General features: G+C 35.9%; 1 long non-coding RNA gene across 1 annotated transcript; it reads left to right on the top strand.

Annotated features, from left to right (window-relative positions):
- The first annotated feature begins 473 nt into the window (after window positions 1-473).
- Window positions 474-12,829, top strand: LOC140149938 (uncharacterized). The gene is made up of 3 exons (XR_011858779.1): window positions 474-899; window positions 11,316-11,439; window positions 11,724-12,829. It is a non-coding gene; the product is annotated as an uncharacterized lncRNA (long non-coding RNA).
- The last annotated feature ends 1,063 nt before the right edge of the window (window positions 12,830-13,892 follow it).

The raw sequence follows: 13,892 nt of genomic DNA, 5'->3' as shown, positions 1-13,892 counted from the left end.
ACTGGTGGTGGCACACCCTACCAAAAAAAAAAATTTGAGTGCCCCCCCCGGGACAGCGACCATCGTGAAAAGTGCATAATTTATGAAATGATTATTGTATCTATTCTTGTTACTAGTAGGCCCTATGTGCAAACGAATGAATGAAATCAATGAATTATTATTTGTGAACGTACGCACGAATATCCGTCTAGAAGATGCTTGAAAGCGCAATTACAGAAAATATCTGACCCTACCAAAATAACAATGAAAAATACAGGTAGGCCTGAATGATAAATGTATGCCGACACGATAAATGAAAATAAAGAATGGATATTTTAGCAGCTGTCATTTGATAATCATAATCATTTTTCTTCCATCATAAAAACACAACAAAAATCTTTCAATTTACATGAAATTGCAATATATGGTGCATTGCATTGTCGTCCTGACAAACTAATTTACAAAATAATTGTCATGCAGTCAGTAGTATTTATATTTAGACGCTTGATTTAATATCATATACGCCCAGGAGAGAACCGTGAATCGAAGCAGCATTTTTTGTACCATTAGGCACTTGCTTCATGTGGTGATCGGGCTGGGAATTGACGTTGAGTATTTTAATTACGCTTAAAAAACGCTGCTACTCTCCTCACATGTTTGGTTGTGACATGTAGATTGTTTAACAAAACAGATCTTTTTGAGCCCAGGACTTTTAGCACAACCAAAGATATTCAATACTAACTATCTGACCAATGACCATATATTCGGACGAATTCGGTCAATTTACCTGTTCAGAAAGAATATTCAATCAGTTGTAAATATTTAATGTTGCTGAAGCTTCTTGAAAACCTTGTCTGGTCGTAGGCCAACACCAAGGAAACGACGACGAGCCACTCGGATGTTATAAACGGCCAGCACTGGTATGTATGTTTGTTTTATTTTTATAATTTTGCAGTTGATTTTGCTTGCTGTTAGAACTTATTATGAACGAATTCGATCTGCCGGATGCTTAATTTTTTCTGCAACCATAACGGGACGCAAAAATTTTATAACCCATAGGAACACATAGGAAAGGGTTGAATGTGTAAAGTCGTACAATTATCTTGGTGTTAATGTATCCACTGGAAATAAATGGGGAAAAGCAACAACATGTTTAGCTGAACAAGGCCCGAAAAGGCATTGTCTGCTCTAATCGGTGTGTCATATAAAGATGGTTTTCTCTCTTATGTACCATTCTTTAAGATTTTTGACTCATGTGTTTTACCTATATTATTATATGCATCTGAAATATGGGGTATTCAATCATACAAGTCGATTGAAAATATGCAAGTGAAAGCGTGTAAAAAAAAATTCTTGGCGTTTCTATTCATACTGCAAATGTTGCTGCTGTGGGTGAATGTGGTCGGTACCCTATCCACGTAAATACTGTTTTAAGGTGTGTCAAATATTGGACAAAATTGTTACAAATGCCGTTTTCCGAAAAAATGTTACAAAATGTTGTATGATTTAGATCAAGAATAAAATGTCACCACTTGGGCTACCCTTGTTAAAAACATGATTTTTCGTCTTGTATTTGGCTATATATGGATAACACAAGTTGTGGGCTGTGTGGAAATTTTTATGTGTACAATTTCAAGACGATTGTGTGATATTGCGTCCCAAGAATGGTTTGCTGATGAAGTTAAGAACATATAGAAATTTTAAAACATTGTTGACACCAGAAAAATATTTGCTTGAAATGTGTGATTATCACACGGTTTATATCGTAAGTCTCTTAGATGTTCAAATCACATGTTGAAGGTAGAAATGGGTAGAAGGGAAAATATTTATTATTACGATCGTATTTGCTCACTTTGTAACACCGCAAGCATTGAAAAATGAGTATCATTTTATCATGTTTTTGTAGATATAAGATCTGAAATGTGACGCGATCAAGCAAAATCAGTCGGAACTCGGCAATATTGATTCTGAGATATAGCCAAAGAAAGGATCTATTCCCTTTGTTTCCTTTTTGTTTTGGAAACTCATCAATTGCTCATATCTTTGGAACTGGTTGTTCAATTTCAATGGGGTTTTCTGCAAAATCCAGCTTTGTAAATTCTTTTTACTATCCTATAAGAAACTGAAAATTTAATATTTCCGAGTTCCGACTGATTTTGCTTGATCGCATCACAAATGTTACCATCATGGTCTATAAATGCACCAAATGAAGCCAAATTTATTTCACTAATGAGCACCGAAAATGCTCATGACTTACAATGTTTATCTAAATATGCAATGAAAATTAGAGATTCGATCTAATTCAATTATGTTATTGATGTTTTGTTTGTATTATGTATTGGGCCTGTGGCCTTGAATTACATGATAATAAATGAACTGAACTGGTTAGGGTTAGGGTTTAATAAAAATTTTGCGTCCCGTTATGGTTCCAGAAAAAAATTACGCCTGCCGGATAGATTATACAGACTGTAGCAATAAAAACTATACAATTGAATATTTCACCGTGAGAAAAAAAATAAAGAGCTCATGGCAATAATGTTAGGGGCTGTGCCATTACTCGTTGACTGCCGATAAAACGCCCAATAAAGACTTAGTCACCGGACCGCGCCGGCCAGTTAAAGTACATGCCCTATCACACCACTCCACACCATACATAAATTCTCCCAGTCACATTTCCCAAATATGAAATTAAAAAAAGTCAAATTTTAATTTACTTCTTTTAAAGTTTGGCAGAGGCGGGGTTCGAACTCACGGCGCAACGCTTAGTACTCTATGAGCCTAGCGCCTTAGACCACTCGGCCACCTGTCTTATTGTTATTATCTGAAACTTATTTAAAAATATAATCGCAACTTCAACATAGGCCTACCACGTGACAAGCAAAGGCAGAAAACATATTATATTTTGGAATTTTATCTGCTTAAAACATTAATGTGTATTATAATAGAGCTACCATTATTTATATTGTTGAATTCTCAAGCGCATAGAGACAATTAATACGAGCGTCCTATGATACATACACAATACTTAAAATCGATTTTGATCTTCGGCACTACTCGGTGACCTCCAGACAGGGTCTAATTCTACATAAAACCGGGCAAGTTATTTCTATAGATCTGCTGCGCATTCAAATTGCATTGTATTGCATCGTAATTTCATTTGTGTCTATGCTAATTATGTTTACACAACATGAACTCACGTGTTTTCAATCAAGAAAATTCGCCGATAATAGGTGATCAAAAGCGATCGGAATGTTACAAAAGTACAGATCGCATTCAGCTTACTTCATATGAGATGATCTTTGGAAAAATACGGCATAATTTGTCTTGGTGTTTGCGGAATGCCATGAAATAAAATATTAATACGTTGCGGCAATTCATGATTGACAACTAACAATCGGCGTGTCCTTCGTATCCTCCACTGTCAATTTCTTATCCACTCACTAATCCTCACAAAAGCTTTGTGTTGATTACGTAATGTGGAGGCAAATTGCAATAAGTACAATGAAATAATGAGTAGGGCGGGCTCCGAGGTGGGTTTCTTCTTCATCTTACGTAACAGTATTGTTCTCCAAAAAACCCGGAAGCTTGTCGTTTGGAGCTCTAGCTGAAATACAGCAAGATAATGTAAGATAGTAAATGTAAACCTGTATTTTAGCTAGAGTATCTCGAGCTAGTGACCTCCGATAAAACGCCCAATAACGCCGGTCAGATGCCCTATACGCTGGCGAAGTTACGTAATAATCAGATTATCTACCATAGCAATAGGTGAAAACAATTTTTGATTATATCGCGCTGCACTACTACGTCCACACGGTTCCTCTGTATTGAACCGTATCATGCTGATCACTCGCACCTGTAAGATTAGTATCTTTGAAAGGAGCGGCAATCCTCATTTCAAATATATAGTTTTGGTTTCTCTTTTGTTCAGAAACCAAAAATCAAGGGATTAAAAAGTAGAGCTGATCTGATCTGCAATCATAACACTATTATGCTGGGAGGACACAGTATAGGGTATATAACCAGAAGTATACAATAGCCTATTGTGCTAACATAATTATTATCATGATTGATATCGGAAATCTATCCCGCGGACGACAGTTGATGCTCTCTGTCGAAGGTAGGTGGCATATTACACTCACGAGTTCTAGGCCTAGAAATCATATATACATGCGCGTATACTGAAGGGTGGGGTGGGGTGGGGGAATTTGTTTGTTTGTATGAAACATAAACGATGCATGGAGATGATTTGATTATGAATTAGTTTATTATCCCCGGGAAGCACAACCCATACCTCTTTAAGAGGGGCTCCCTCCCTATATAACCACCTCTTTCCTAAATTACCCCTTTCCCCTCCTCCTCCCCTACATTCGATATCTTCATCTCGAGCTCTCCTCCCCTTCTTTTTCACTTCCAATGCTCTCTCTCATATGTTTCTCTCTCTCCCGGCCCATATCCCCTTGCCCTCCAACCCCCCCCCCACACACACACACACCAATCTTCTCCCCTCTATCTTCTACTTTTTGCAGTAAAATTGCTTCAGTAAAAGTCATTAGGTTATTAGAGGTCATATAATGGCCTTCCATCGATTCTGGTACATGGGATTAAGGACATGAATCGATTTTGTTTATAGCACCTATACAATTACAGTAGTGGCCCTTTTGTAATGTCGAATGCAAATATTTCGATGGTCTATATATTTTCACAGTGAAATCAGCTTAGGCTATTTCGTAGTCTCAAGCCAATGCTTTCAAACTAAATCAATGCTTTCAAATGTAGACTGTTTTGTTCGACTTCTCTGCTCGTGAATATTGCACTGCGAAATTTAAACATTTCTTTTGTATACTTAGATCAGGTAACTCGAAAATCCTGTAATTTTATTCGTCACACCACTTATAAGAAACTGAAACCAAAACCGAAACTACCTGTCACAAATGTTTAGTTTTAAACAAAAGGTAGAAACAAAGAGTTCGATATCTTGTGATTCAAGTGGTTAGGCAGGACAATAGGAAACCACGTGACCAAAACCAAAACTAAAACTATATATTTGAAATGAGGCATTGTATTAAATCTATGATTGCAGACATACACATGTGATGAGTATTTACCTGCTTGTAGTGAAGCGCGATATAATCAAAATTGTTTTCACCTATTGCTATGGTAGTTAATCCGATTAATTACGTAACTTCGCCAGCGTATTGAGATAAGCAATCCTTTTGTGATATGTCCATTCATCCATATAATAATAGCAATCAGATTTTTGGATGGATGTTTACACAGTGATTGGAGAAGAAGCTATGTAAATAATCAAAAGTACATGTCTACAAATTGACAAGGACAACTCCTTTTGTCAAAATTGTTTTCACCTATTGCTCAGTATGTTAATTAATCCGAGTAATTACGTAATTTCGCCAGCGTATGATATATCAGTACTACACCACATTTCGCCATAATACATTCTAGAAACGCTTGCTGTTAGAATAAGAAAAATTTTAATGCTAATTTGTTGCACATTCTAGGGAAGCGTGGTTACCTTTTAAAATAACCGAGTGAGAGGGTTTTCAAGAAAATATTTTTCCTGTCAAAACTGAAGCATCCTCTGTATAAAAGAAAATATGAATATTAACTGCACATCATATATAACGATTCGTGATACCCAATTATGGCGCATTTGATGTTGTTTAAAGAGGCAGAGAATTTTATTTCAATTTTATATACGGCAAAATATTTTTTTAATTGAGCAAGAATAAGGATAGAAAAAACGTTGAAAATCCTATGTGAATATTACATTAGACCCAACCAAAGATTACTGTTTCGTTTTTATGGTAATCTAATCTTTTATATCCTGAAAAAACATTTTGGGTCTAATGTCAAATATTCACATACTTGATCAAAACATCGAACATGTATACAAGAAAATGGTAGGTTTTCCTCTATAGTATTTTACTGACCATGGAAATGTACTGAGACACAAGCACGTGTCAAAATCGATATAATGTATTGTCCATATAGACGCCCAGTTATCATGTTTTTGTTGGATTTTTTTTTGTATAAAACACGTAGTTAACAATTGAGCGCTAATAATACACATAAATGTTTTTAGGCAAATAAAATTCCAAAATATGGTACGTTTTCTGCCTTTGCTTGTCACGTGGTAGGCCTATGTTGAAGTTGCGATTATATCTACAAATAAGTTTCAAATGAATTCCATCAAGACAAGTGGCCGAGTGGTCTAAGGCGCTGGGTTCATGTGTCCAAAGCAGTCCGCCGCCGTGAGTTCGAACCCCATCTCCGCTAAACTTTAATGAAGTAAAATTAAAATTGAAATTTTATTTTTAAATAAATTTCATATTGGGGAAATGTGACTGGCAGAATTTGTTTATGGCGTGGAGTGGTGTGTATCAGTACTAATAATAATATGTAGGCCCAAGAGGTTAGATATAGAAAGAAGAGGAAATAGATTACGTATCGCATATTGGTCCTTTGTGCCTATTACTTAGAGTTTCCGGGAGGAAGAAAAAAAGGAAGGATGGGGGGGGGGGAGAGGAGAGGGAGACCGATGGAGTCAGAGGGCTCTAAATTACATAGGCGTAGATCGGGGGGGATAAATGCCACAATATTTTGCCAGGGGATGGTCAATATAATCACCCCCCCAATATTGACGCCTGTGTATTGGTTTGTGTTAAACGGATACTATGGCCAGAGTTCTAGGGCTAGTTTGTGTCGAAATTAACCTCATATTTGGCCATTTTATAGCCACAAAATGCCATTTTTAGCGCTTTGCGCGAATTTATTCCACTTTTGTCCCATATTTCACCAGTTTAGTTTCAATAGGCCTATTGTAAAATTTTCGCGCGCATTTGTACCATAATGTTCACTGTACTGGGTACTTTTAAAAAATCCTAATCTAACCTAAAACATAACTTTAACCCTTAGATTGGAGCTCTACTAGAAGTAAAAATATAGATAGTGAAAGAATTTAGTATTTCTATATCTATGTGAGAATGATACAATAGAGGCCCTGCATGAAATTATTGATTGGCTCCAAACAAAGGTTTTCAACCGGTGTCCTTCACCGTAGTTATGGCGGAGTGCAGTCCATTCAATCAAATGTTGTCATCAACCTATTTGATCGTAGTGCAGGATTATGTGTGTGAGACGAACTGTCACGGTAGATTGCAATCATGCTGTTGTTGAATGCATTTGAGTAGTCCGCCATATTTACGGGATGATACGTCGCATGCAAGGCCTCTATATGACATGATGAACATAGTCATTGATGCATCAGTTTTAAAATAGACTAGGCGGTTACCCATATTTGGCGGTTCTCGGCTGGGCGCGATTACCAGGCTGATGGTGACATGCCCATATGACAATTTTTACTAATTTGACCTCAGATGACCCCTGGCGACCCCCAAAATGACCTTCCAAAATTTGTCTCTAAATGTTGACTGTACCCACCAAGTTTCATGCCCATATGACAGTTTTTAGTAATTTGACCTCAGATGACCCCAGGGTGACATTGGATGACCCCAAAATGACCTAAACTTATAACTCTAAATGTTGACTGTACCTACCAAGTTTCATGCCCATATATGAGTTTTTACTAATTTGACCTTAGATGACCCCTGGAGGGGACCCCGTGGTCAGATGACTTAACGAACATAAACATCTTCTTGCCAGCACAGAACTATACCCACCCACCGAGTTTGAGCCCTGTACGACCTAGTTTCATGCCCATATGACAGTTTTTAGTCATTTGACCTCAAATGACCCCTGGGAGGGGCCCCTGGGTCGGATGACTTAACGAACATAAACTTCTTCTTGCCAGGACAGAACTACACCCACCCACCTAGTTTGAGCCTCGTACGACCTAGTTTCATGCCCATATGACAGTTTTTAGTCATTTGACCTCAAATGACCCCTGGGAGGGGCCCGGGGTCGGATGACTTAACGAACATAAACTTCTTCTTGCCAGGACAGAACTACACCCACCCACCTAGTTTGAGCCTCGTACGACCTAGTTTCATGCCCATATGACAGTTTTTAGTCATTTGACCTCAAATGACCCCTGGGAGGGGGGGCCCGGGGTCGGATGACTTAACGAACATAAACTTCTTCTTGCCAGGACAGAGCTACACCCACCCACCGAGTTTGAGCCCCGTACGACCTACGACGGCCTCCCATAGCAGTCACAGACAAAACCTAAATCTACAGAATTACTCGTCGATACTCGAAAGAGCTCAAAATAAATAACTTAGAAAATTTTCTTGATGTCCTTTAACATGTTTTCATAGTTAACCATCGTTAGCCATGGAAATCTATCATGAGAACTGACCGGTGACTAAGTCCGATTTATTGGGACGTTTATCGGCAGTCAACGAGTAATGAATAATTATGAGCCGGGGGATTTCCAAACGGCTCGCCAAAAATCGCCCCCCCCCCTCTCGGCCTGCCAAAAATCTTGGCACATGCCAACTTACTAGGTAGCAAATTGTTTACGTTGCTGAGTAGAAAAGGAATAGTTTTGCCTATCACTTACTAAGATTGAGTGGTGTCCACTGTTGAACTCTAAATTCCATTAAGTAAACAGCTTAGAAGGTGAGTTATGTCCCGTTTCTTGATTCTTATATCAAGATGAGCAATTTGCCACCATTTTTGCCCAAATTGGAGTAAGTTGACATTTTGACCCCTGTACAACCAAAAATATGTCACTTTGTCTAAAAATGAGGCGTTTGAAAAATAACTCAATAACATCAAAATGACTGTTTTCTAGATGCTTATTTTCAAACCCAAGTTAAACATAGGGTTAAAACACCTTGAAAAACAAAAGAAACATATTTGCAAACCCCAATAAAACCAAGTCAAACCTCGGCATTACTTAAAAAGAATAAAAAATTCTTTTGTTTTTTATTGTATTATAAGGAAAATTATGAGAATTGAAAATAAGCATCTAGAAAATGTTTGAATTTGTTTTATTAGGATTTGTAAATATATTTCTTTTGTTTTCATTGTATTTTGAGGAAAATTATGAGAATTGAAAATAAGCGTCTAAAAACGTTATTATTATGTTTGACTTTGTTTTATTAGGGTTTGAAAATCTATTTCATTTGTTTTTCATTATATTGTGAGGAAAATTATGAAAATCTAAAAAAAAGCCATTATGTTTGACTTTGTTTTATTAGGATTTGTAAATATATTTCTTTTGGTTTACAATGTATTATGAGGAAAAGTATGAGAATTTAGATTTACAAACCCTATTTCGGATACTCATAATTTCCCTCAATAATACAATTTCAAACAAAAGAAATAGATTTTGAAATCCTCGTAAAACAAAGTCAAACATAATAATAACTTTTTTCTAGATGCTTATCTTCAATTCTCATAATTTTCCTCATAATAAATGAAAAACAAAAGAAATAGATTTACAAACCCTAATAAAACAAAGTCAAACATAAGAATAACTTTTGTCTAGATGTATGTTTTCAATTCTCATAATTTTCCTCATAATACAAGGAAAAACCAAAAAAATTATTCTTATTATTATTTTATTCTTTTTAAGTTATGCTTAGGTTTGACTTAGGGTTTGTAAATATATCTCTTTTGTTTTTATTGTATTATGAGGAAAATTATGAGAATTGGAAATATGCATCTATCTAGAAAAAAGGTTATTTTTATGTTTGTCTTTGTTTTGTTAGGGCTTGTAAATCTAAATTCTTATACTTTTCCTCATAATACAAATAATATGAATGTAAAACAAAAGAAATATATTTACAAATCCTAATAAAACAAAGTCAAACATAATGTGTGTGTTTTTTCTAGATGCTTATTTTCAATTCTCATCATTTTCAAACTCGAATAAAACAAAGTCAAAATAAGAATAACTTTTTTCTAGTTGCTTATTTTCAATTCTCATATTTTTCCTCATAATACAATAAAAAATAAAAAAAATAGATTTACAAACCCTAATAAAACAAAGTCAAACATAAGAATAACTTTTGTCTATAGATGTTTGTTTTCAATTCTCATAATTTACCTCATAAAACAAGGAGTTAAATAGATTTTATTCTTTTAAAGTTATGCTTAGGTTTGACTTTGTTTTATTAGGGTTTGTAAATATATTTCTTTTGTTTGAAATTGTATTACTGAGGGAAATTATGAGAATTGAAAATAAGCATCGAGAAAAAAATTGTTTTTGTGTTTGCCTGTTGTTTTACGAGGATTTCAAAATCTATTTCTTTTGTTTGAAATTGCATTATTGAGGGAAATAATCATAGGAAAACATATTTTTATGTGATTTTCAAAATCTGGTTTTTTATTACAAGGGAAATTATGGGGGGTTTGGAAAGAATTTTTGTTTTAATTTGCTTTATGATGCTTTCAAAATGTAAACTTTCAAAAGTTAGATCTTTATATTATTATATTTTGTGTATTGTGTTTTACTTTATCCTGCATTATCCTAAATATACGGTATATTGTTTAGTGGCTCAAATGATTATGAGGTATTTGAGTTTCTTTTCAAAACATGTCCGTTTTTTTGCCCCTAAATCGTGCCGTATCTAATGCCAAATGTTTAGGGCAGCTATTGCACTTGTGGCACTGAGCAGTCGAATATGACTGAGTGATCTCTATACAGTATTACAATAGCCAGCGAGTGAATAGCGCTCTGAGTGTACACATTTGTGACGTGTCATGTCAAAAGCAGACACTTTTGGGCAGGTTATCAATTTTGAGGTTTTTACATATCTTAAATATAGAGATATTTTGCTCCACAACGCCGTTTTCTCCAATGAAATCGGACATTCCTAAGCGAAGATATTGAGTTCATAAGTTATGGTATTATAAAGTTGGAAATTGAGATATCGGCCTTCAAAAACATTATTGACAATGTTGAGGGTAGGAATTCCCTTGAAAAAATGTCTCAAACAATACAAGATGCCAGTTATATTCCGGTCTGAAACTATCAGACAATATTTTTACCATTAATAATATCACAAATTCGCAACAAACCCAAATTGTGAACAAATCGCCCCCTGGCAGTTTTTGGCTATTTCTCCATTCACGATCCTGCCCAAAAGTGTCTGCTTGTGACATGACACGTCACATTTTTGTATCTATATCGTACCGATGACTCTTTCTATCATGGTGATGTAATAAAGTGTATCAACCATAATAATTAATATTTGCTTAGTGTACTGATTATTTGATTAGAGTACTGTACAAATGTCCAGGGTGCGATAGAAAGATCCATCGGTACCTATCGGGGCAATGAGAGCCCTATAGGATCAAATTAGACGTCATGCCTAAGTTGTTCTCCATGCATTTTCCATATCTTATAGATAACCAGTGGTTGGCGGCAGTCAATGATGTTTTCATGGAATCTAATAAGGATAAGACACAGGCTTATAACTGCCATGGTGTTGCTTCTGATTGCTGCAACCTTGTTTCTCATCTCACTGTCAGGTAAATCATAACAGCGAAATTAAACGTCATGTAAGACTTAAAAGTATTCTAGTGGCTAAAAATTGCACATCGACAAGGACAACTGCTATTTCAACAAGGGCTGATATATTCAAGTATTATTCAGTATTATAAAATATTTCTACAATACATTCTAATTCAATTATTTATCTTTAATGATTCATTTGTAAAATATGTCTTGATCATCTGAGACGAAAATACTCAAATAAACCACATTTCATTTTGTGTTCTTTATAAGATATGTATACTTGTTTTACCTTTAATAGATACAACATGGATAGCTAGGAGACATTACAAGGTGGTCAATACAGTGTCACAAGAGCAGACAGGAAACCATGAATGGACGTCGACAACATCCCAAATGACGAGACATCACACTAATACACCTGTACCTCCAGATGAGAAACCATTACGAGTAATTATAGTGACTCAAATGAGATCAGGATCCTCTTTTACTGGAGAGCTTTTCAATCGCAATGACGATTTCTTTTATCTATTTGAACCACTTTCCGACTTGGCACGGATGTGGTCGCGAAACAGAACAAATGAAAATATCCATACCTACATAAAGCGCCCAATATCAGACTTTATTCAGTGCAATTTTAAAGACATTTGGAGATCGAGAGTTTGGTGGAATATTTACGGATTGACAGCACAACATCAATGTAAAAACAGCAGGCTGATACAATCGTCGCCGTTATGTTACTTCAACGAAAAACGCGATATCACCAGCCTCGTGACAATGTTTCAAATTCTATTCCTATTCTAGAAAGCATGTGCAACAGTAAAACACATATTGCACTGAAAGTCATTAGATTGGAAAATATAAACTATCTGGAAAATATAATGAAAAATGCATCTATGGATGTCAAAATCATTCATCTAGTACGGGATCCGCGAGGAACATTTAATTCTAGAAAAAAGGTCTGTCTTCCTCACTGGAAAAACTGTCTCAATATGTCTCATTCTTGTGATAGACTTCAAAGCAATACCCAGTTTTGGCTAGACACGCCCACGTGGCTACAAAATAAATATTTATTGATCAGGTATGAGGACCTGGCGATGGAACCATTACAGTATGCTGAGAAAATATACAATTTTCTTAACATTCAGCTACCAAGTTCTGTTAAAGATTGGATCACAAAAAACACCCAAAGTTACCATGGTGATGCTTACTCTCACACCCGCAATTCCCGTCAAATAGCCACTAGATGGAGGAATGAGCTCAAACTGACCACAGTTCTTGAGATACAGTCACAATGTCGAGTTGTCATGGATAAACTTGGGTATAAAAGTGTTGAAACAGATAAAATGTTGATAAATTCAAATTATTCTGTCTTCGAGCCATTTGAAACTTGAAACATACAATATGTACAGCAGCACTATAGTATTGCGTAATGCCATTCCATATAGTGATATGAGCAGTTGATCACAGATGTCATTGTTGTATAAAAGAAAAGGGACACCGTACAGGGTGTCCCAATAAAAAGAGGCCCCTCATTGCGCCCTTTTTTTCTCCTATTTCATTAAGGTTGATCAAGTATATGTTGGTATGTAAAGAAGCCCCAAGCCCCAAGCCGTTATCTTTAATAAACCGAAACAATTATTTCAATCGGCTCATAACTTTTGAAGATATGCAATTTTAAAGAAATGTATCCGTTTTTCACTCTGTCCACGGAGGAGGTTTGGCTACTTCAAAGATTGAAAAGTGCATAATTATACCATTCATGAATATAAACCATTCCTCGATGATAACTTTAAAAAATAACAACTTTCACTTAGGGAATGGGCTTTACCGGTGGGCTTATGATGGGTTATGGATTAATTTAGGCAAAATTGATGTGGGACGGGACTTCTTTTGCTATACTTGCAATTATGTTTTTCTCGGTTATTTTATGCCTTTTTGTTTTATTATGTTTCTTACTTTATTGTTTCTTGCTTTCTTTTTATTGACAACATAGGTCATTTCTCTATTTGGAATAAAAGGTAGCCTTGAAAAGGGCTGTTTAGTTTGTCTTTGGTTCTTTTGAAGTGAGTTTACTGTGCTGCTCTGCCCTCTACCTGGTTGCCTCCTTGACGAATACAGGTTTCAGCCCTAGTCCTCATTGCACATGATGCAGTCATGTCTACAGTAGATTTCACTACGACCTTTGCAGGACTTAAACCCCATTAAAAGCTATTAAACCAAGATAACACTCATTGAAAAGAGCTCAACTCATTAAATCAGATCTTCTCTGGTTGTGCACATGTGTCTGTTTTACCTGTGCGGTATCGCAATGAGCTGGTATGATAGTTTCAGTTGGGTAACCGATTATAAAGGAAACGCAAGGTAACAATGGTATGTTGGCCTTTGTTCACGAAATGAGACAATGGTCTGCTTATTGTTAACCAGCATTCTTGAAAATGAGCAACATAATGATTGCTGACTTAACACG

This window comes from Amphiura filiformis, chromosome 4 (assembly GCF_039555335.1).
Source record: "Amphiura filiformis chromosome 4, Afil_fr2py, whole genome shotgun sequence".
Taxonomy (NCBI): domain Eukaryota; kingdom Metazoa; phylum Echinodermata; class Ophiuroidea; order Amphilepidida; family Amphiuridae; genus Amphiura; species Amphiura filiformis.
Note: the sequence above shows the minus strand (reverse complement) of the source record. Positions and strands in the feature narration are given on the sequence as shown.